A 23,748-nucleotide genomic window follows, 5' to 3' on the forward strand; every position below is an offset into this window, starting at 1 on the left:
GGCCCGTGAGCCATGGCCGCTAAGCCGGCGCTTCCGGAGCCTGTGCCCGGCAATGGGAGAGGCCACAACAGTGAGAGTCCCGCATACAGCAAAAAAACAAACAAACAAAAAAAACCTTAGGTATTGTGTCATCCTGGATTTTTTGCAATAATTTTGATTCTTTAAAAAATTAAAATATTACTGATTTTTTTAGCGCTTTCCCCTCCCCTGAAATTTTGCACCTGAGGCAAAATTCACCTCACCTTAAAGGTGAGAGTCCCGCATACAGCAAAAAAAACAAACAAACAAAAAAACCTTAGGTATTGTGTCATCCTGGATTTTTTGCAATAATTTTGATTCTTTAAAAAATTAAAATATTACTGATTTTTTTAGCGCTTTCCCCTCCCCTGAAATTTTGCACCTGAGGCAAAATTCACCTCACCTTAATCCTGGTCCTGAAGTGGTGTTCTGTGGATTAGGGAGATTATGAGTGGGTCTTATTTTGTCATTTTTGCTCATTTTTGCTGTATGTTCCAGTTTTTGCGGAGCAAGTGATCCTATATTTGTTATAAAAACAGTTAAATGCAAGATATCTTCTTTGAAAGTAGGGATCCTTCGTTTGTACAACGTGGAGCAGACTTAGCAGAAAAATCAAATGTTTGTTGGATGAGGAAATAAAAGAATGTGTATGTCAACTCTATTCCCAAATCCTACCTCTTCTCAAAATTCTAACTCAAATGGTACTTCCTCATAAAACATCTCCTTATATCCCAAATCACATTGGCCTACCAAGGCCTACACAATGTGTCCATGGCCCACCCCCATCTCTCCATATATCCCCCCTTACCTCCTGCCACCCTTCCTCTCCACTATATTGGCCCCCTACTGCGTGTTGCTCCTGAAACACAGGAAGCAATTCATTAATATTGTTGAGAATGAGTCTGACCGCTCTCTCTTCTATCATTCTTGTCATAATCTTTTGTTCTTATAGTTATGCATTTATTTTATCTCCCCTACTCTTAAGTGACTCAGGCTATTTTACTCACTTTGATATGATCCTTGGTGCCTGGCACAATGCTTGGCATGTTGTCATAACAAATATTAACAACAGTAGTAGAAGAGTCATCATTTGAGTGATTACTATGGGCCAAACACTCTATTACACATTTATCAGTATCACCTCACTTCTGGTCTTTTTTTTGTTTGTTTTTTGCTTTTGCGATATGCGGGCCTCTCACTGTTGTGGCCTCTCCCGTTGCGGAGCACAGGCTCTGGGCACACAGGCTCAGCGGCCATGGCTCATGGGCCCAGCCGCTCTGCGGCGTGTGGAATCTTCCCAGACCGGGTCACGAACCCGTGTCCCCTGCATCGGCAGGTGGACTCTCAACTACTGCACCACCAGGGAAGCCCCTCACTTCTGTATTTTAAATGACTGTGAGGACACACATTTATAGGAATCCACACAAGTCTGTTATTAGTCCAACTTCACAGCTAAGGAAGCTGAGGTCTAGACAGGTCAAGTAACTTGCTGAAGGTCACATTGCTAATAAGTGGCATTACAGGAAAGTGTAATCCTAAATTACATCAGATCAGTAGTTCTCAAACCATGGTCCAGGAACTACTGAGATTCCCAAGACATTTCAGGGGAGTCTGTACATTCCAAACCACTCTTGTATGTATACAGTGTTTTTCCTGAGGCTCCACTCCATGAGATATCAAACACCTTGAATACAGAAGCAGAGAGAATCCAGCTGTCTTCAGTTAAGTCAGGCACTAAAGAAATTTTCAAAAATAATGCTGATCTTTTCACTTATTTTTTTCTGTTTTGGAAAATATAGTTATTTTTCATAGAAAGTCTTATACATATAATGTGTTTATTATTTTTATTTTAAAATATATTAATAAATATTTTTAAAAATTCATCAGTGTTCCTTTTTAATATAGTAAATATAGATAGACGTAGCCTACATAAACAAACCTTTTGGGGTCCTCAGTATCTTTAAGAGTATTATGCGGCCCTGAGACCAAAGTCCTTGAGAATAGATGTGTTAGATAATTTCTAAGTTTCTTCTCAGCTCAAAAATGTAAGGGAAAAAAAAAAAAAAAAAATGTAAGGGTTCTCTATCCGTGAAGCAGTTTTGGAGGGTAGGGGCTCAAGATCATTAATCAGTCTGAGAAAAGAGGGGCAGTCTTGGGGCCTGACTCCATGCCTAGGTTCTACATTGACTGGTCTTGGTTACCTGGATTTATTCTGATCTTAACTGCTCTGTGGACTTCTGAAAACTCCTGTTCCTGCCTTGGGCTCACACATAACTCATAGTTATAACTCAGCACTCCCAGACTCATTATTTCATTCCTTTGTCCCTCATCCTCTTCTTTGCTTCTGTGCCTTTTTTATGTTGACCCTGCTTCCAACTTTCTACACTTAGTCTTCCGTAGCAAAGGTTTTACAATACCCAAACACTTCCTGGGCTGTAGATTAGCCTCAAATGGTTTCTCTTATGTTGCCCCAGGCATGTACAGGATTACAACAGATTTCATGTTTAAATTCTTTCTCATTGATAACCTCTGGTGAAAGGAACAGGGTGGAGGAGGAAAAGGGTAGAAGGGAAGCCTCTTTTGTACTACCTTTTGTATCTGTATAAATGAAAACTTTGCTTCAAAGGAAGCAAAGAGAAAAACAAACAAAAAACCCAAAACTCTCCTGAAGTGTAATTCTTTCTTTCTTTTTTCTCTTTAAAAAATAATAAATTTATTTATTTATTTTAGCCTGTGTTGGGTCTGTCGTTGCTGCGCATGGGCTTTCTCTAGTTGCGGCGAGCGGGGGGCTACTCTTCATTGCAGTGCACGGGCTTCTCACTGCGGTGGCTTCTCTTGTTGCGGAGCACGGGCTCTAGGCTCACGGGCTTCAATAGTTGTGGTTCGCGGGCTCTAGAGCGCAGGCTCAGTAGTTGTGGCGCACGGGCTTAGTTGCTCCGTAGCATGTGGAATCTTCCCGGACCAGGGCTCAAACCCGTGTCCCCTGCATTGGCAGGAAGATTCTTAACCACTGCGCCACCAGGGAAGCCCTCTAAGATTTTTGACAAAAATGTATTTAAAATGTGGGATGAGATAAAATTATTTTTATTGGAAAAATATTGAATCAGCTGTGATGCATTGGAATTCATATTTTGATTTTCCCAATATCTTCTGAGTTTATCAGATTAAACAAGGTATATCTTAAGTGAAAGAGTAACAGATATAATTCATTGTAATTACATAATACTCAACATTAATAATTATGTAATATAATTCTTGAAATTTTAAAAAGTATACTAGTTTACAGAAATTAAGAAAGTGAATGACTCCAATAAGAAGGCAACAAATTATTTTGCAAGTTTCCAATGATTTATTTTTGTCAAAAATGAAAAAGGAAAACACAAAACAAACAAAAATAATGAAAGAGGAACTTATAATGAAATGATGGATCTAAGAAATGATCATTAATGATTGCTAAAACCATTAGATGAAAAGCTAATGGGGACCTTGATAATGAGTGGATACATTGAACCCACAGTTTAATACAATCAGAAAAAAGAGATACTCAGACGTTATGTACCTCCAATGAAACAGGAAGCACACACACAGCACCTATGAAGGATTCTTTTTTTTTTTTAAGTTTTATTTAGCAGCTAAAGATGACATTTTCAAAGTATATGGTTTTTGGGGGGTTTTCTTGGCTGTGCTGGCTCTTTGTTGCTGCATGCGGGCTTTCTCTAGTTGTGGCGAGAAGGGGCTGCTCTTCGTTGCTGTGTGTGGGTGTCTCATTGCAGTGCCTTCTCTCTTGTTGCGGAGCACGGGCTCTAGGCACGTGAGCTTCAGTAGTTGTGGCTCGTGAGCTCAGTAGTTGTGGTGCACAGGCTTAGTTGCCCCATGGCATGTGGGATCTTCCCAGACCAGAGATCGAACCTGTGTCCCCTGCATTGGCAGGCGGATCTTAACCACTGGTCCACCTATGGAAGATTCTTGCCAAAGTATCAACTCTGAATCTGACCAGGCCTAAATATCAATTTTCAGGAAATACAGAGGCCAGGGAGAAGTAATCAGCAAAATCCAGAATGTGGAAAACCCCACAAGTAAAATGACCCAGTTTTTCAACAAACCAATTACAAGAGGAAAGAAAAACAGGAAGAAGAATCTATCACTAAGAGACAAGAGAAATATTAGCCAAAAGCAATTTGTGGGCATTGTTAGGACCTTGAATTGAAAAACCAACACTAAAACCCAAACCAAAACAAAACAAAAAGCATGTATGAGACAACCAGGGGAGATCTGAATGTTGCCTGAATACTGGATGACTTACATTTTTTAGGTGTACTGGTTTGTTTTAAAAAGAGTCCTTATATTTTAGAGCTATATATAGAGGTATTTACAGAAGAAGTGGCATGATACTTGGCATCTGCTTCAAAATAATCCAGCAGTGGTGAAGGGTGGGGGATGGAGAGCAGATAGTGGGGGCGGATAGAGATCAAACAGGATTGGCCATAGGTTGGTAAAGCTGTTGAAAGCTTGATGGTGGTCACGTAGAGATTCATTTCATTACTCTTCTAAGTTTGTATGGACTTGAACTCTTCAATAACAAAAACTAAAAGATAAATGAATAAATGAATCTAAAAAATAAACTCACTGAAGAAATACCTAATCTAGCTGTCAGCAGATAGATCACTGACACTAATCTTTTGATGATTGACCATTGGGTGGGTTTTGGCATATACCTTCAAAGGATTGATTGAGTGACATTGCTATAACAAAACTCTCTATTCCCATCAACTTGTTTATGTGAACAGTACTTGAATGTGTAGAAGCAAAATCAAGAAATAAAGGTTTATGCTGAACTTTTTCATTTTGGCAAGAGGTAATATTTATCCATGAATTCAAGAATAAACAGAAAAAAAAAAAGCCCCATCCATGCTATTAAGAGATGTGTATTTTCGGCAAATTTCTTTGTGTTTAATAACTGTTTGTATTATTTATCAAAATTTGTAATACTTATGTCATTTTGATCAAATATATACTAATACCAATTATAACAACCCAATCCAGAAGAAATTTTTAATATTTGGGACCTTTGGTATCAGGAAACTAAAACAAAAACAAAAACCATAAAAAATTACACAAGGATAAAAATATGTGGGGAAATGTAATGGCAATATCGTTTTAAGGAGAGAAAGGAGTGATGTAAAATAGTGATAGCTCTTTTTTCCTGTGTGTATGAGCCATACATTCTGGTTTCTTTGTATATCTCATAAGTGGTGTTTGGTTGTTGAAAACTGCACATTTTAAATAAGATAATGTGGTAACTCTGGAAAAATAGATAAAATATCTGATAGTTAAAGAAGAGTTTATTCATGTATTTTTACAAATAGGTGATGGGGTATCAATTAGAGCATTAGGATTGTATGGATATATTTAAAAGAATGATGTTAACAGTTTTATTTTAAATTGTCATTATTTATAATATACTGGAGAGCTGCCCTCTTAGCGCAGCCAGCAGCACATCGGGCTTATATAATGTACCGGAAGTTACATCCTTTGCAACTCTTTAAACTTCAGAAATGTTAAATATTAGCTAAAAACGAGTAGGGGGACTACTTAGGTCTTTTTTTTTTGATTGATTTTTTTATTGAGTAAAATTCACAAAACGTAAAATTAACCATTAACCTTGTTAAACTGTATAATTCAGTAGCAGTTAGTACATTTCCAGTGTTGTACAACCATCACCTGTATTTCCAAGACATTTTCATCACCTCAAAAGGAAACTCTAGGGTACTTCCCTGGTGGCGCAGTGGTTAAGAATCTGCCTGCCAAGGCAGGGGATACAGGTTTGAGCCCTGGTCCAGGAAGACCCCACGTGCCATGGAGCAGCTAAGCCTGTGCGCCACAACTACTGAGCCTGCGCTCTAGAGCCCGTGCTCTGCAACAAGAGAAGCCGTGGCAATCACCACAACGAAGGGTAGCCCCTGCTCGCCACAATTAGGGAAAAGCCCGCGCACAGCAACAAAGACCCAACGGAGCCAAAAATAAATAAATAAAATAAATTTCTTTTAAAAGAAAAAAAAACAGGAAACTCTACACCCATTAAGCAATCGCTCCTCCTGGCAACCACTAATCTGTTTTCTGTTTCTATGGATTTACTACTCTGGACGTTTCATATAAATGGAATCATGCAGTATGGAACCTTGTCTAGCTTCTTTCACTTAACATGTTTTTGCTGTTTGTCCAAGTTGTAGCATGTATCAGTATTTCAGTCCCTTTTATGGTTGAATAATATTCCACTGAATGGATATATCACATTGTGCTTATTCACTCATCAGCTGATGGACATTTGGGTTGTTTCTACCTTTTGGCTATTATGAATAGTGCTGCTATTATGAACATAGGTGTACAAGTATTTGTTTGAATACCTCTTTTCAATTCTTTTGGTTCTATACCCAGGAGTGAAGTTGCTGATAATTTTGTTTAACTTTTTGAGGAACTACTGAACTTTTCCACAGCCACTGCAACATTTTACATTTCTACCAGCAATGTATGAAGGTTCCAATTTCTCCCCATCTTTGACAACTCTTGTTATTTTCCATTTAAAGAAAGTCATGGGCTCTCCAACCCTGGCCGGGCAGGATGGCTCCCGCAATGAAGGGTGGCAAGAAGAAGAAGGTCCGGTCTGCCATCCACGAGGTGGTGACCAGAGAATACACCATCAACATTCACAAGCGCATCGTGGAGTGGGTTTCAAGAAGCGTGCCCCTCGGGCACTCAGAGAAATCTGGAAATTTGCCATGAAGGAGATGGGAACTCCAGATGTACTCATTGACACCAGGCTCAACAAAGCTGTCTGGGCCAAAGGAATAAGGAATGTCCCATACTGTATCCGTGTGCGGTTGTCCAGAAAACATAATGGAAGATTCACCAAACAAGCTCTATACATTGGTTACCTACGTACCTGTCACCACTTTCAAAAATCTATAGACAGTTAGTGTGGATGAGAACTAACTGCTGATTGTTCAATAAAGTTATAGAACTGCCAAAAGAGAAAAGAAAAAAAAAGAAAAAAGTTATGGTTAACTTAGTGGATGTGAAGTGGTATCTCAATGTGATTTTCATTTTCATTTTCCTAACGAGTAACAATGTTGAGCATCTTTTAATATGCTTGTTAACTGCAACTACCTAGTATTCACAAAAGTACCTTAGGAGGTGTACAAACAAAAAGTGTATGGCTCATGACTCTAGGCCTAAACTGCTGTGTTTCTTTCCTTTTCTTTTTTAAACATCTTTATTGCAGTATAATTGCTTTACAATGGTGTGTTAGTTTCTGCTTTATAACAAAGTTTATCAGTTATACATATACATATGTTCCCATATCTCCTCCCTCTTGTGTCTCCCTCCCTCCCACCCTTCCTATCCCACCCCTCTAGGTGGTCGCAAGGCACTGAGCTGATCTCCCTGTGCTATGTGGCCGCTTCCCACTAGCTAGCTATCTTACATTTGGTAGTGTATATATTTCACTGTTACTCTCTCACTTCGTCCCACCTTACCGTTCCCCCTCCCCATATCCTCACGTCCATTCTCTACGTCTGTGTTTTTATTCCTGTCCTGCCCCTAGGGTCATCAGAACCTTTTTTTTTTTTTTTTTAGATTCCATATATATGTGTTCCATATGGTATTTGTTTTTCTCTTTCTGACTTACTTCACTCTGTATGATAGACTCCAGGTCTATCCACCTCACTACAAATAACTCAATTTCCTTTCTTTTTATTAGCCCTCTTCTATTTTGAAGACATCATTATAAATGCTAAACTTCTAAGCCTGTATGATGGAATCTGAATGCCAGTTAGCTAGCCCCTTGGACATAGTGAGCTTTTTCCATGCTAATTTGTTAGTTTGACATGACAGCCCGAAGAGACCTTCAGCTGTGCAGAACTGTGGTTCTCACAGACTGAGTGGGAATGCTAAGGGAAAGACATTTTTGTGTGAGGCTGGAGGAGAGTGAGGAAATGAGGAGGGATCTGCACAGCGTTGTGCCTAGGCAGGGATCTGTGAAAGCAACAGGGGAGTCTCAGGACCCCACGTCTACCCTAGGACAGCAGGGAGCTGTACAATTGGCGATATCCCCTGTATAGATCAATAGTTAGTTCTTTGAGGACAAGAACAGCATCTTAGTCTATATCTTTACATGTTCCCTAACCCAGAACCTGGCTCATAGTAGGTACACACAGGACGTTTTCTGAATGGGAAAGTGCACTGGCGACACCACTCTGACCCATGATGACTGTCTCCTTGGTGGGAATTAGGAGGTAGACATCCTGGTTGTTGCTCCGGATTCTCGCTCCTTCCTGTCCATCTCAGTCTGACATCCTCTAACAGCTCTTCATTGCCCCCACCACTGTGTTCCTAAGATCCCCAGCTTCAACATAAAATATCCCCTATATCCTTGATCATTATTTCTAGAGCATTCCCTCTACTTCCGTTATATTTCTGTTACCTTCGACCTACACATAGGCATGGCCATGCTTGGGACCTTAGAATCACATCCAACACTTTGTAGTAAAGAAGAACTCGAGAGACTGTTGAATTTTTTGTCGATAGACCCTTACCACAGATGTCTGTAGGTTTATTGGGTGTTATTCCCTTTATTCCTTGCCTCTAAAGAAGGCCCTTCCAAGCTCCTGTGCAGACGGTACGAAGCCAGGTTGATAGAGTTTGAGAGCCAGGTGGGAGAATAGATCTGGGGGTGGGGGTGGGGGAGGAGAAGTTGAGGCATTGTGATGTTTCTCTGTACAGTTTGCAGACTTTCATTCATCCCCTTGTTCTAAATCCACTGCTTCAATCTGGCCCTCTGTAATTTTTTTTTCCCCCAGAGAATAAACCTCCTGTGTTACAGGGTTTGGGGCAGAAATCTCTGGGCTGTATACATGGGGATGGGATCTATAGGTCCAGTTGTCCCTATACCTCTTCCCTCTTTCCTCTTCCCTGTGTCTTGTGTCTGCTGTGCAAAGTGTCTGACGCCTGATTCCTGAGCCTTTTTGCTGGGTGAATCAGTTTGCTTTGTGGTATTATCCACGTTTCCTAGCCACCCTCCTCCCCACTCTTGTCACATGCAAGGCTTCTGGTTTTCTCTGGTTACCACTTCTTTCCCTCTTTCCATCTGCTCACACTGTGTTGACATCTCTCATCAGTTTTCATCTCCTTTCTCATTCTCTTGTCCTTGTAAATCCTTATCCTTGTACTTTTAGTGTCATGTTATAGGATTCCAGGAATTCTTGTGTTCAGTCCACCCTTATTTAATAAGCAACTACTCTTTAAGGTCATCAGTTCCACACAATATAATACTCTGTAGTTGTTAGATGGAATAACATAGCTACATGTCTGAACCTGTGGGGTGGGCAATATAGAGAGTTAAATGAAAAAGAAAGTTGCAGGGAATTCCCTGCCGGTCCAGTGGTTAAGACTGAGCTTTCACTGCCATAGCCCGGGTTCAGTCCCTCGTTGGGGAACTAAGATCCCGCAAGCTGCATAGCATGGCCAAAAAAAAAAAAGCAAGTTGCAGTTGGTATGTATAATATAATACCATTTGTGTTTAAAAATTGTTTATATTAAGACTCCATGCTCCCAATGCAGGGGGTCCAGGTTTGATCCCTGATCAGGGAAGTAGGTCCAACATGCACGCCGCAACTAAGGAGCCTGCCTCCCACAACTAAGACCCGGTGCAACCAAATAAATAAATAAATAAATATTTTTTTAAAAATTGTTTATATTTTATATATATACACATATACACATGCAAATATCATATATATAATATAAAATATATTCTCCTTAGTATTATCTGAGACAGTATAAGTATCAGAATAGGGACTTCCCTGGCAGTCCAGCGGTTAAGACTTTGCCTTCCAATGCAGGGAGTGCAGGTTTGATCCCTGGTCAGGGAGCTAAGATCCCACATGCTTCCTGGCCAAAAAACCAAAACATAGAACAGAAGCAATATTGTAACAAATTCAGTAAAGATGTTAAAAATGGTCCACATAAAAAAAACCTAAAAAAAATAGAATATATAGAGCTATTTTCATTTGGCAAAAATATTTAAAACGGTTTAGCTTAAAAATCTAGGCAATCTGGTGCATGTAAAAATTTACTTTGGGGGCTATGGAGCCAGGAAGCACCATTCGTGTTGTGTTCTATGTGAACAGTACCCCTGAAGTTGTGCAACTGCAGTGGCCCTTCCTGGAGTTCCCCCCCAAAGAAGCTGTCACCTCCCAGAGCAGCGGCAATGATTAGCCAGCTTGCTTCCCCCATGTGTGACTCCTAGTGGCCAATTTCCCAGGACGTGACTGTTTGTAGTTAATGATCCTTCTGATGTATACCAGCGAGGCCAACTCATAAGTAGGTGAATAATAAGCCGCAAAACTTATATTTGTGGCGATGTCCATTCTAGCATGTTGTGGGGTCCTCCTTACGAAAGCAACCAACTCTTCCTTCTTCCAACCACCTTCCACCTCCAACCCAACTCACGATCCAATGGGAAGATGTGGAAATTTTCCAGTTGAAACTCAGTGGCACAGGGTTGAAAGCAATTTAGCCACATATGCAAATGTTCTCTAGCAACAGGTTTCTAGCTTTTTCCCCTCAAACTTAGCTGCATAATGGAATCACCTGGGAAGGTTTTAACTCCCATGCCAATGGGAAAAGACTGAAAAAGAATAGATACATGGTTATGTAAACTGAATCACTTTGCTGTACACCTGAAACTAACACAACATTGTTAATCAACTATGCTCCAATATAAAATAAAAATTTTTAATTGAAAAAAAACACTCCCACACGCAGGGTGAACACATATCTAGAGAATCAAATCTGTAATGAGGTTTCTCAGCATTGGCCATATTGACATTTGGGACCAGACATTCTTTACTATGGAGGCCTTTCTCTTTCTCTGCATTGTGGGATGTTTAGTACCATCCCTCGGCTCTACCCACGAGATACCAGTCATACCCTCTCCCAGTTGTAACAACCAAAAGACATTGCTAAGTGTTTCCTGGTGGAAGGAGCAAATCACCCAATTGAAAATCACTGCTTTGGGGGCAAGACCCAGGCATCACAGTTTTAAAAAATCTTCCCAGGTGATTCCAATGTGCATTCCAGTTTAAGAGCTGTGATCTGATGGAACTTACTTTGTGAAGCGTATCCTGGTGGAGAGTCCCAGGAGTTTTGGAGTGGGTTTTTATAAACTGTGATTTAATATTGATTCAGTAAAAATGAGTATATTCTGAGCCAGATGAGCAGTTCCATTCATCCTATCTAGTAAACATCTGTTTCTTTCTATTAAGGGGACTTTAGAAAACAAAGAGGCTGTGAACATCATGAGAGGTTAGCAAAGCCAGCTGAGCATGTAACTTAACAAGGAATCTTTACAGTGAGCTAATGAAAGGGACCTGAGGTAATGAAAGGTCTAAACAACACTCGAGGGCCATTGGGGGTACGTTATTGGTGCCAAGATAGTATCTACCATTGAATGGAGGTCCCCTGTGGGCCAGGGTCTTGTGCTAGGGGATCTATTTACATGTCATCAAATAAGACATCTAAGTTAATACTAACTGTAGTAGTAATAATAATGAATGGGGCTGGCTGAAGGAGTAGGTATGTCAATACTTTTGAAACATGTTTTAAACCTAACTGGTGTACATAAGCGTTTACACATTTCAAGCATGCTCCTCAGTCCCATTGTGGCAGGAACTGTAAGTTGGTTTACAAAACACCCTTTCCACTTTCTTTCTATTGTGGAAGCCAAAAAGCTAAAATCTTGCCTTCCAAATTCCTCTGCTGTTGGGAGTAGCCATGTGGCATAATTCTGGCCATTAAGAATGCAAGCCGGAAAAAAAAGAATGCAAGCCAGGACTTCCCTGCTGGTCCAGTGGTTAAGAATCCGCTTTCCAATGCAGGGTATGTGGGTTCAATCCCTGGTCGGGGAACTAAGACCCCACATGCCGAGGGGCAACTGAGTCTGCACGCTACAACCAGAGAGCCCACATGCTGTAACTACAGAGCTCACGTGCTCTGGAGCCTGCACGCCACAACTAGAGAGAGAAAACCTGCACACCACAACTAGAGAGAAGCCCACATGCTGCAATGAAAGATCCCCTGTACCGCAACTTAGACCCAACACAGCCAAAGTTAGAAATAAATAAATAAATACTTTTTAAAAAGAATGCAAGCCTATGAGGACAGGAATTTTTGTCTGTTTCGTTCTCTGCTGGTCAAAATTCAGCACGTTGTACACCCTAAAAATGTCCAATTTGGGTGGGAGGATAGGACAGATGTTTAAGGCTACAAATTTGCAACAAGTAGTAAATAAGTCCTAGAGTAGTCCCAGTGTAGTGAATATAGACAACAGTATTATAATCATCAAACTTGCTAAAAGACTAGAACTTAATTGTTCCAGCCACTAAAAGAAAGGATAATTATGTAATGTGGAAGAGGTGCAAATAATCACTACAATGGCAATCATATGATACTATATAAATGTATCAAATTAGCATGTTGTACACCTTAAGTTTACACAATGTTATGTCAAATATATTTCAATTAAAAAATTTAAATATCCAGTCTATTGTACATCACTTTTACTTCAACGGTGTGAAAAATAAAAGAGCAATTGTTAAGAAAATTAAAAGGCAAGTTAGAAATTGGAAAAAAACAAAAACAAATTTCTTGGTCCTGCAGGAAGCCAAGGAGAGAATCCTGAGGCGGAAGGAGACACCAAGACTCTGAATTTCAGGTCAGTTGCAAGGCTGATATTTACCCAGCTAACACTAGATGTCACCGTTGTGCTGTGAAAAAATGTAGCTGACATTCAGGTGTTCTATTTAATATTCAGGGCCGAGGGAAGCCTTCAAGTGTTTGAAATTGTTCATTTCTCTCCTCTCCTGATCCCAGTATATGATTACTGTGGCCTTATTAAAACTCCCTGAACCTTGATTTTCTCATGCGTATGATTCATTCCGCATCCCTTGAGCCAGGTAGTGCTTGAGGTTGTCCAAGCTCCAAGAAAGACACCAGGGAGGGCGCCGGCCTCAAAGCTCCTGGTGGAGGGTCTCCCCGTGCAGCGGTTCCCACCTCTGGGTCTCTGCCTCGGACCTGCGCTGGCTTCCCCCACCCCAACCCCGCTGTCGGAGGCCACACAGCTGCAAGCTCCACTACTGCAGCCTGAGCTGGAAAGAGAGCAGCCTGGGGATGGTGAGCTCGAGGGAAGTGTGTGCAGATGGCACTGCCCTGCACGAGAGGGAAAGAGGCAAGGAGGCCGTGCAGAGTTTTAGAATGAGGAAACCTCCTGGCTCTGAGAGACAGAACAGCCCCCTGGGTTCTGTCACTGAAAGCTGAGGCTTTAACCAAGGCTGTGGAAGTGTCCAGTTGTTTTGGAGCGTCCAAACCCAGCAGTTTGGTACACCACATGTAGCACAGAAGTTATCGTTCCCCAAAGTCTTTAATGATTCCTGGGCTTTGGCAAGAAATATCAGGAAAGCACATATTGTATACAGAATAGAGGAAAATGATCAGTGAGAGCTCACTAATATTTTAATTTGTTGCATTAGTAATTCAGAAATTTCTGTTTAGGATAGTGTACTTCATGAGTATATGGGGTCTTGTCCTCAGTGAAAAGAACAAGGGCTCTCCAGGTAATTAGAAACAGAAGCTCTCTGGTTTGTGAGGGATGTCTAGGTAAAGGCAATCTCCTTATTCACAGGCTTATTTACCCTTGGATTTATGGAAAGTAGCCCAATTATCTAGGCAGAGTATGTTTCATACATTTCCTGTATTGATGCATTTAAGAATATTTTAACCAACTTACATTTATTGTGATAAATTTTGGTCTGACATCTTGAATGCTTTTAGTTTTTAATGATTACTTGTGTCCTATTTTGTCCCTTTTGCTTTCTTTGCTCGTTTATCAATTTCTGTTAAAGATTTTTTTGATGTGGACCATTTTTAAAATCTTTATGGAATTTGTTACAATATTGCTTCTGTTTTATGTTTTTTGGTTTTTTTGGCCTCAAGGCATGTGGGATTTTAGCTCCCTGACCAGGGATTGAACCTGCACCCCCTGAATTGGAAAATGAAGTTTTAACCCCTGGACTGCCAGGGAGGTCCCTCTCTTTTCTCAATTTTTTAAAAGGTATTTCTCCTGGTTTTATTCTCCTAGTGGAACTATTGAAATTTTTTTAAAGTTCTTTAAAATACTTCAAGTGTAGAAAAATTAAGAGAATAACAAACACCCATGTACCTCCCCTCAGCTTTATCGTATCTGACCATTTTTTCATGGCTGTTCCATGTGTTTTTTAGAACTAAAGCATTACAGATGGACTTGAAGTCCCCTGTATACATCTTTTGAATTGCATTTACTTCTGTGTGGTTCCAGAGGTAGTTACCATATGAATTTGTTGTTATTCATGCTCATAGATGCTTTAAAACTTGTTATATATGGTTATTTCCATAAACATCATAACATTATTTTACATGTTTTTAATGTATATAAATAGTATACTTGATATTTTCTTCTGCAGCTTACTTTAAAAAATTTTTAATCTAATTTTTATTTTATATTGGAGTAGAGTTGATCTACAATGTTGTGTTAGCTTCAGGTGTAGAGCAAAGTGATTCAGTTATACATATACATATATCCATTCTTTTTCAGATTCTTTTCCCGTATAGATTATTACAGAGTAGTAAATAGAGTCCCTGTGCTATACAGTAGGTCCTTGTAGATGATCTATTTTTTTTGAACATCTTTATTGGAGTATAATTGCTTTACAATGGTGTGTTAGTTTCTGCTTTATAACAAAGTGAATCCGTTATACATATACATATGTCTCCATATCTCTTCCCTCTTGCATCTCCCTCCCTCCCACCCTCCCTATCCCACCCCTCTAGGTGGTCACAAAGCCCCGAGCTGATCTCCCTGTGCTATGCGGCTGCTTCCCACTAGCTATCTATTTTACGTTTGGTAGTGTATATATGTCCATGCCACTGTCTCACTCTGTATGTCCCCTGCATTGGCAGGCAGATTCTCAACCACTGCGCCACCAGGGAAGCCCCCAGCTTACTTTTTAAATTCAACTTTATAGACTTGAGATTTAACCACGTAGCTCAAGTTCATTCATCTTCACTGATGTTTAATATCATGGTTTTATATTTTCCATCTCTGTCAAGCTGTGCTCTTCAATGGGAGAGGCCACAGCAGTGAGAGGCCCTCATACCGAAAAAAAAATATATATATATTGGCAAATCCAGTTTTGGGTGCGGGTGTGGGGAAATGGGCGTTCTTGTGCTCTGTTGTGACCATAAATTGATGATGAACTTTCTGGGTGGCAGTTTGCTAGCAGTGTATGTAATAAAGTTTTAAATATGCTACCCCTTAGACTCAGAAATTCCACATCTACTAGAAATTTACTCTCGGGTAATAATAAAATTGTATTCAGAAATATACTTATGAGAGTATTTCTTGTAGCCTAATATACAGTTTATATTAATGATAAATTAGAAATGACCTAAATATGCATCAATAGGTGGATATATAATCAATATCCATCAATAGGTGATTAGATAAATTATTATAACTGCTGTGGAATACTGTACAGTCACTTAGAACAATATTGGGAATCACTGTTAATGTGAAAAAGACATGCCCATACCTTGTTGACTGACAAGTAAGTTATGGTTGAGCATACATAGTATGATACCTGTTTTGGGCCAGATTCTAACAGAAGCAGAGCCTGAGATGGGGATTCTTGTGCAAGTGATTAATTGAGTGTGCTTAGGAGATACAGGACCAGGGAAAAAGCTAGGCAAAGATGTGGTCTTAGCTGGGAATTAATTTCATATTGATCCCATGAGAATTATGGAGCTTGAATACATCTACTACAATATTTTCTATAAAATTGAATTTATGGTCATGTAATATGCATATGAGCTTATATGCATGGAAAGATTTCTACAAAGGTGTTTACCAAATATTGTTTTCTCCTGTTTTCCATGGGATTTCCAATAATTTTTACATTGCTTTGGTATACTTTTTAAAAAAATTATTCCATAGGTCTTTTATTTGTATCTAACTTATCAAATTTTTTTTTAGTTCGTCTAACCACTTTTTTATAATGGTGATGATATATATTTTTTTATTTTTTTAAAGTTATTCATTTTTTATACAGCAGGTTCTTATTAGTTATCTATTTTATACATATTAGTGTGTACATGTCAATCCCAATCTCCCAATTCATCTAACCATCATTAACCCCCACCCCTGCTTTCCCCCTTTCATGTCCATATGTTTGTTTTCTACATCTGTGTCTCTGATTCTGCCTTGCAAACCAGTTCATCTGTACCATTTTTCTAGATTCCACATATATGTGTTAATGTACAATATTTGTTTTTCTCTTTCTGACTTACATCACTCTGTATGACGGTCTCTAGGTCCATCCACATCTCTACAGATGACCAGATTTTGTTCCTTTTTATGGCTGAGTAATATTCCATTGTGTATATGTACCACATCTTCTTTATCCATTCATCTGTCAATGGGCATTTAGGTTGCTTCCGTGACCTGGCTATTGTAAATAGTGCAGCAATGAACATTGGGATGCATGTGTCTTTTTGAATTATGGCTTTCTCTGGGTATATGCCCAGCAGTGGGATTGCTGGATCATATGGTAATTCTATTTTTAGTTTTTTAAGGAACCTCCATACTGTTCTCCACAGTGGCTGTATCAATTTACATTCCCTGTTGTACTTTTTTATAGAATTTGAATTTTCTGTGTTTACATATTCTTTTATAAGGATGTTTGTAAACTTTTGCTTTTTATTGATTTTAAGCTTACATACAGTAAAATTTACTCTTTTTTGAATGTATAGGTCTATGAGCCTGGACAATCGCATAGTTATGTAATCACCACTACTGCAATCAAGATTCTATCATTTCAATAAAACTCTCTGCTGCCCATTTGTAGTTAAATCCTCCCTTAACCCTTGACCTTGGAAATCACTGATATGGGAAACAATGTTATGGAATTAATGTGGGAAAGCTTCAGATACAATATAAATGACATCACTAGTGAAGCCACATAGGGGGAAAAATTGAAAACCATTAAGTTGTGACTATTCCAAGTGTAAACTGAAGGCTCTCCAGTATCCTAGTGTTATTTGGTCAACCTTCTCCTTTTTCTATTTTTTCTCCCCCTCAATATTCCTAAAGGACCACTAACTGGTAGCCAGGGCTCCCCTGCAGCCAAGATCCTGAGCCTCCAACAACATGAATAGATGCCCTCAACCCCATCCTTGGAAGCCAAGTACCACAGCCTCTCTATGGAAGATCTGTCCAGCCAGAAGCCCCCCAGAAAAGACCTTCTGTCTGTATCCAGAGCAATAAATTGGGCTGAAGAATTCTGCCTAGAGTCTAAGTCCCCTTTGTATTTTTCCTACTAGTTGAATTTGAACTGAATTACAGAGTTTACAGTCCAGCCTCATCAGGGCCTGATAATTATCTGTCTAGGAAAAGTGGAACTGGAAGTGTTTGCAGAGCCCCAAGAGATGTTAAGGCCCTCAGTGACTGAGTTGAAGCAGTGAGAACGGAGATAAAAGCCAGGGTCATACTGCAAAGGTGGCCAGAAAGCCGCCTAGGTTGCTGTGAGATCTCAGATATGTCTCCTTTTTCTAGGATTCCGTTTCCTCGTTGAAATAACGGAGTGATTTTTTTTTTTTTCCTTAAACAGGGCCGACTTTTGTTTTGTTTTTAATTTATTTTGCTGTGCTGGGTCTTAGTTGCAGCATGCAAGATCTAGTTCCCGGGCCCCCTGCTTTGGGAGTACGGAGTCTTAACCGCTGGACCACCAGGGAGGTCCTTGGTGTGATCTTTATTTTATTTTTAAAATTATTTATTTATTTTTGGCTGTGTTCGGTCTTCGTTGCTCCGTGCAGGCTTTCTCTAGTTGCGGCGAGCAGGGGCTACTCTTCGTTGCAGTGCACGGGCTTCTCACTGTGGTGGCTTCTCTTGTTGCTGAGCATGGGCTCTAGGCGCGCGAGCTTCAGTAGTTGTGGTTCGCGGGCTCAAGAGCTCAAGATCATTAGTTGTGGCGCGGTGGTTTAGTTGCTCTGCGGCATGCCGGATCTTCCCGGACTAGGGCTCGAACTGGTGTCCCCTGCATTGGCAGGCGGATTCTTAACCACTACGTGCCACCAGGGAAGTCCCTGGAGTGATCTTTAAATGAAGAAGGCATATCTCGGAACATTTTGTTGTCAGCCAAGAGCACTGGGACAGAATAAACATTGTCGATTTTGGAGTAGTCTGGATGCTAATTATGTGTGATGGGAAATTAAGAATATCTAAAGATTAATTTCTAGAGCGGTACCATCCAGAAGGCTGAATAAATGTACAGGTGATTCATATAAATGAGCTTGTGTGTATCTACAGTTACAGCTGTTTCCCATTACAAAGAGTTATAAACAGTACTGCCTTGATCCAGCTGTTCTTTATCGTGACTGGGCCTTTTTAATAGCCTCCTAACTGCTTTCCTGCCCAGCTTAAATCCATTCTTCATACTGCAGTTGCAACTTGATTGACCTACAGCGAAATCTGACCCGATCCAATAAGCACAGCCAGCTTGACTGCAGTCAAATAAGAGAATCCCCAAATGCTAGCGCTCATAGAGGCTGGCCTTTGGCTTCCTCCGCCCCATACAAAATGCTGAAAGGTAGTGCCACCGTAGGCCACCGGGGAAAAAAAGCAGCGTGCTCTTCGTAGGAGTTGGTCCGGGTGAAAGGGAGAGAAGCCCCCAGAGAAGCGCGGGCGTCCTAGAGGAGCTGAAGCGCAGGCTCCGCAAAGCGCGCCAGCTGGTGAAGTACGTCCGGAGCGCCGCTGCCCACCGTCGGAGGTGAGTGTAGGGTGAACAGGCGTTCCTGTTCCGCACTCCGGGCGCGGAGCGCCACAGATTCCCCCAGGCCACGGGGAGGCGGGCCCGGGAGGGGGTCGGGCGGTGGCGCAGGGCCGCATCGAGCGAGGAGGTCTGCGGGCAGTCCAGCCCTGCCCGGACTCCCTCAGCCCCCCGCCGCGGCCGCTTTGGGAGTGGGGTGGGGATGTGGACAGCCTTGGAAGGGGTGGCCCCGGTAAGTGACACGCTACGGTTTAGAAAGTGACCGTATCGAGCGCCTACTAAGTGCAGTGTTGTTCCAGGTTCCGGGGACGCAACTGTGATTGAGACGGACGCGGGGACTTTTCAGCCTCATGGGAAAGTCGATATTAATCAAGTCTGATCATAACCGCTGCTCCTGCTCGTAATAACCCCATTGTTTGGGGGCAGAAGACGATGTTCTTAACGTTCATGAGCCCTGTGTGGCCTGGCATCTTGCTTTTGTTTACGTGTATTTTTTTTGCTCTATTGTTTCACGCGGGAGAGAGCATTACTTAGTGGTTATGAATACAGATCTTGTGGCCTAAAATAATTAATTAAACTTTCTAAGGCTCATTTCTTTGTTTTGGTCAAATGAGGACAACAGTATTACGTATCTCCTAGTACATAGTAAGGTGCCCGAGTTCTGAGGCTGGCACATTGCAGGCCTTCAGTAAATGTCAGCTGTCGTTATTCGCAGCTAATACAGGTTTGCAGGTTTAAAGGAAAGGTATTGACTGAGTTGGGCTCACTCTCGTTTCTCTTTGCTTCTTCTCTCAGCCCCAGCCCTTCATTGAGAGGGAGCCCCGGTGATGGCTATCAGGCCCCTGAAAGCCTGGCACAAGGTGAGCATGGGATCCCTCAGATGTGTCTTCAAGAGATCTGATTTGAAGGACATGGAGGATGAGAGGGGTGATTCTGACACAGTCCCAGAGCCAAAGCAGTAGGAAGACCCCTGTTCACACGTCCCTCATCCAACCCCCCTCCTACCCCAGTGAGACTGGATGATGGTGAGAGGCTAAGCAGCAGAGACCCCAGGGCCCAGGAAGTGATGGCTGGAGATAGCTGGAGAGAATGTTCTGGGAAGCAAAAGTACAGCCTCCTGCATTCTGAGGATTTCTGCTCAGCCAGAGGATCTCCAAGTTCAATAGTTTCCCCCACGGAGGGATATGTGAGAATGAGGGACTCGGGCTAGTGGTGTGGATCACAAGGTTCTTGGGAAGTGGGGGCAGAGGGACAGCAGGAGGAAGGCAAGAAAAGGGGGGCCTGTGCTGAAACCGCACAACTCAGATGGGACTTGAATCCAGTCGAAACCCAGACTGGGACTTGAACTCCCTGTTTTTTAATTGAGATCACACACCTGGTCTCAGGATTTAATGACACTCAGGTTCTTTATGTCTCCTCGAAGAAAGCATTCAGTGAGAGACAAAGTGATAGGTAAGAAGTGGATTTATTTGTAGAGATACACATTCTATTAATGTAAGTTCCTGTGCCCAATGCACAGTGAGGCTAAACAAACTGAAACGTTGAAGTTTGGAGCAGAGAAAGGTTTATTGCAAGGCCATGCAAGGAGACGAGGTGGCTCATGCCCTAAAAGCCCCAAACTCCCCAAAGGGTTTCAGCAAAGCACTTTTAAAAGCCGGGTGAGGGAGGGGGGTGCAGGGTGTGTGGTCAGCTTGTGCACAGTTCTCTGATTGGCTGATGGTGTAGCAGGATGGGGTCATGGGGCTAACATTATCAGTCCTGAGGCTCCAGGAGGCCTGGGGTGGGGGAGCGGTTACATCTGCAAACAACTCAGGAAATGTGCATCAAATGCTACTCTCTAAGTACTTCAGAGAGGAGCTAAAGCAGAGGATACGGGGAAGGCCTGTCCCAGGAAGGCCCCATGGAGTCCTGCTGGGTTACAGTTCCATAGACAGAAAGTGGTCCATCTCAAAGGGCGAGAGTGGCCCTAGGAGAAACACACTCCACAGAGACAGTGTGGGCCATCTCAGAAAGTGAGAGGCCCTGGGTTTCCCTGGTGGTGCAGAGGTTAACAATCCGCCTGCCAATGCAGGGGACACGGGTTCGAGCCCTGGTCCAGGAAGATCCCACATGCCACAGAGCAGCTAAGCCCATGCGCCACAACTACTAAGCCAGTGCTCCAGAGCCCGCGAACCACAACTACTGAGCCCACGCACCTAGAGCCCGTGCTCCACAACAAGAGAGGCCACTGCAATGAGAAGCCTGTGCACCACAACGAAGAGTAGCCCCTGCTCGCCGCAACTAGAAAAAGCCCGCAGGCAGCAATGAAGACCCAACGCAGCCAAAAATAAATAAATAAAATAAAAAGGATCTGCCTGCCAATGCAGGGGACACGGGTTCAATCCCTGGCCTGGGAAGATCCCACACGCTGCGGAGCAACTAAGCCCCTGTGCCACAACTACTGAGCCTGCGCTCCAGAGCCCGTGAGTCACAAGTACTGAAACCTGTGCACCTAGAGCCTGTGCTCCACAACAAGAGAAGCCACCGCAATGAGAAGCCCGCGCACCACAACGAAGAGTAGCCCTCACTCGCCACATCTAGAGAAAGCCTGTGCACAGCAGTGAAGACCCAACACAGCCAAACATAAAAACAAATAAATAAATTTATTCAAAAAAAAAAGTGTCTCTAATCTTCCGGCATTTGTTGCCTGTGGAGCTTAGGGTCAGGATCTTGGGCTTAAGTTTGCTGTTGTGTGGTGATCCATTTAAGTGTTTTAACCCACAGAGTTGAGGTCAGGTTGGCATTTTCTATAGATCATTCTATGTGCCGGACAGAAGGTGGACTTGGAGGATGAGTCTGGAGTTAGGGACTGTTGCAGTGCTCCACAGGACAGTTGCTGAGGAACTGAAAAATTATATGGTGAGTAGTGATGGAGAGTAGGAGTCAGATCCAAGAAATACTTAGGAGATAAAATTGGCAGGATCTGATTACTGATTGTTTGTCAGAACTGAGCGGTGAGTAGGGAAATGGTCAAGAGGGCTTCTCAGGTTTCTAGCATAGGAGACCAGGCCGAAAGTGTTGGTACTAACTCACTGAGACAAGGGATCAAAATCAGAACCAACATCATGTTTGAGCATTTGTTTCTCACCATTTGTTTCTCACGTACTGAGCAGTTGGTATGAATTTGGAGGAGAAAAGGAGCCAGTTTAGGAAGGGAGATGAGTTCAAAACTGGATTGTGGCTCATATAAATGAGGAACATAACTGGGATGAAGGTTGTATCAGCTTAAAAGAAAAAAAGCACAACATAAGAGCTGTGAGTTGAGTTTATTCAGTGTTTTACTAAGGACTGTAGCCCAGGAGACAGCCTCTCAGCTCTGAGAAACTGTTCTGAAGAGATAAGGAAGGAGCCAGGATGTATATGAATATTTGCCATGGGGGAGAAAAAAAAAAACATGTCAAACATCAAAAGATTACTCCTAAACACAAAGGCATCTTGAGTTAATGATTTTAGTGCTTTGCATGGGAAGATTCAAGAATTTGGGGTCATTGAAAAATTTCCTTAGATATGTATCTTAACTAACTAGGGGTTGTATCCAGAGCACAGAACGATTCCTGTTTTTCTCCATCCTGAATTCTTCTCCATCCTGAATTCCTCTCAGGCGCATTGTGGGTGGAAGACTGCAGTGGCTAATGGCTTGATCCTTGTAAAACTGGAATGGCAGGCAACAATATTTTTTTTCTTTAGTCATCAGGGCATCTGAGTTAGCCATGTGGTGATGCCAGAACCTCATGAGACCTGGGAGTGAGGAGATGGAAGGGTCATCACCGCACAGGGAAGGCACCAAAGAGACCAGGGGATCAGATCATGGCACTGTATGGGAAGGGAGAGTTGGGCTGCTGGCAGGTTTGTCTGGCAGAGGACAGATTATGTGAGGGGCATAAAGAGAGATGGCCCGAGGAGCTACCTAGCAGCCATTAGAATCAGGAAGCATCTTCTCCTAGGAAGACCATCTGGAGTTGAGTAGGCTGTTCAGAGGGAAATCTGCTGGAGGGGCTCAAGCAGAGGCTTCACAGTACCCCCCCCCCCTTTTTTTTTTTTTTGCGGTACGCGGGCCTCTCACTGTTGTGGCCTCTCCCGTTGCGGAGCACAGGCTCCGGACGCGCAGGCTCAGCAGCCATGGCTCACGGGCCCAGCCGCTCCGCGGCATGTGGGATCCTCCCGGACCGGGGCACGAACCCGTGTCCCCTGCATCGGCAGGCGGACTCTCAACCACTGTGCCACCAGGGAAGCCCAGGATATATTTTTTAAATAGACCTTTATTGGAGTATAATTGCTTCACAATACTGTGTTAGTTTCTTGTGTTAGTTGTAAGAATGGATATTTCTGATAAACCCTGAGGCTGTGAGCCATGTGGCAGAGCAGTTTTCCTGGGTTCCCTTACCCAGCTGCTCTCTGCCCGGGCGCCCCCTTCCCAATAAAGTCTTTTGCTTTGTCAACTTCTGACTTTCTTAGTAAGCATTCAAAAGCATAGGGCTTAGGACTGAAAACCTAATAAGATTTTCTTTTCTCTACTTCTGTGCTGTTATCATGGTAGTCACTAGCTACCTGTGCTTATTAAATTAAACTCTTAAGCACTTGAAGTGGGGCTGATTCAGATTGAGAGATGCTGTAAGTACCAGAGTTTGAAGACCTAGTATAAAAAAATGTAATTGAGGGGACTTACCTTGCAGTTCAGTGGTTAAGACTCTGCGGTTCCACTGCAGGGGGCGTGGGTTCCATCCCTGGTCAGGGAACTAAAATCCTACATGCCATGCGGCACGGCCAAAAAAAAAAAAAA

General features: G+C 42.2%; 1 protein-coding gene and 1 pseudogene across 2 annotated transcripts in view; both read left to right on the plus strand.

Annotated features, from left to right (window-relative positions):
• Window positions 1-6,984, plus strand: part of LOC112393428 (60S ribosomal protein L31-like) — a 64,771-nt pseudogene extending 57,787 nt beyond the window's left edge.
• An 11,651-nt stretch (window positions 6,985-18,635) lies between these two features.
• ZNF19 (zinc finger protein 19) overlaps window positions 18,636-23,748 on the plus strand; it is a 58,736-nt gene continuing 53,623 nt past the window's right edge. For both annotated transcript variants that reach the window (XM_024735462.1, XM_024735463.1), the window contains exons 1-2: window positions 18,636-18,929; window positions 19,725-19,789. The gene's annotated coding sequence lies outside the window, so the exon portion shown is untranslated. The remainder of the gene's footprint in view (window positions 18,930-19,724; window positions 19,790-23,748) is intronic.

This window comes from Neophocaena asiaeorientalis, unplaced genomic scaffold, assembly GCF_003031525.2.
Source record: "Neophocaena asiaeorientalis asiaeorientalis breed wild unplaced genomic scaffold, Neophocaena_asiaeorientalis_V1.1 scaffold40, whole genome shotgun sequence".
NCBI classification, from domain to species: Eukaryota; Metazoa; Chordata; class Mammalia; order Artiodactyla; family Phocoenidae; genus Neophocaena; species Neophocaena asiaeorientalis.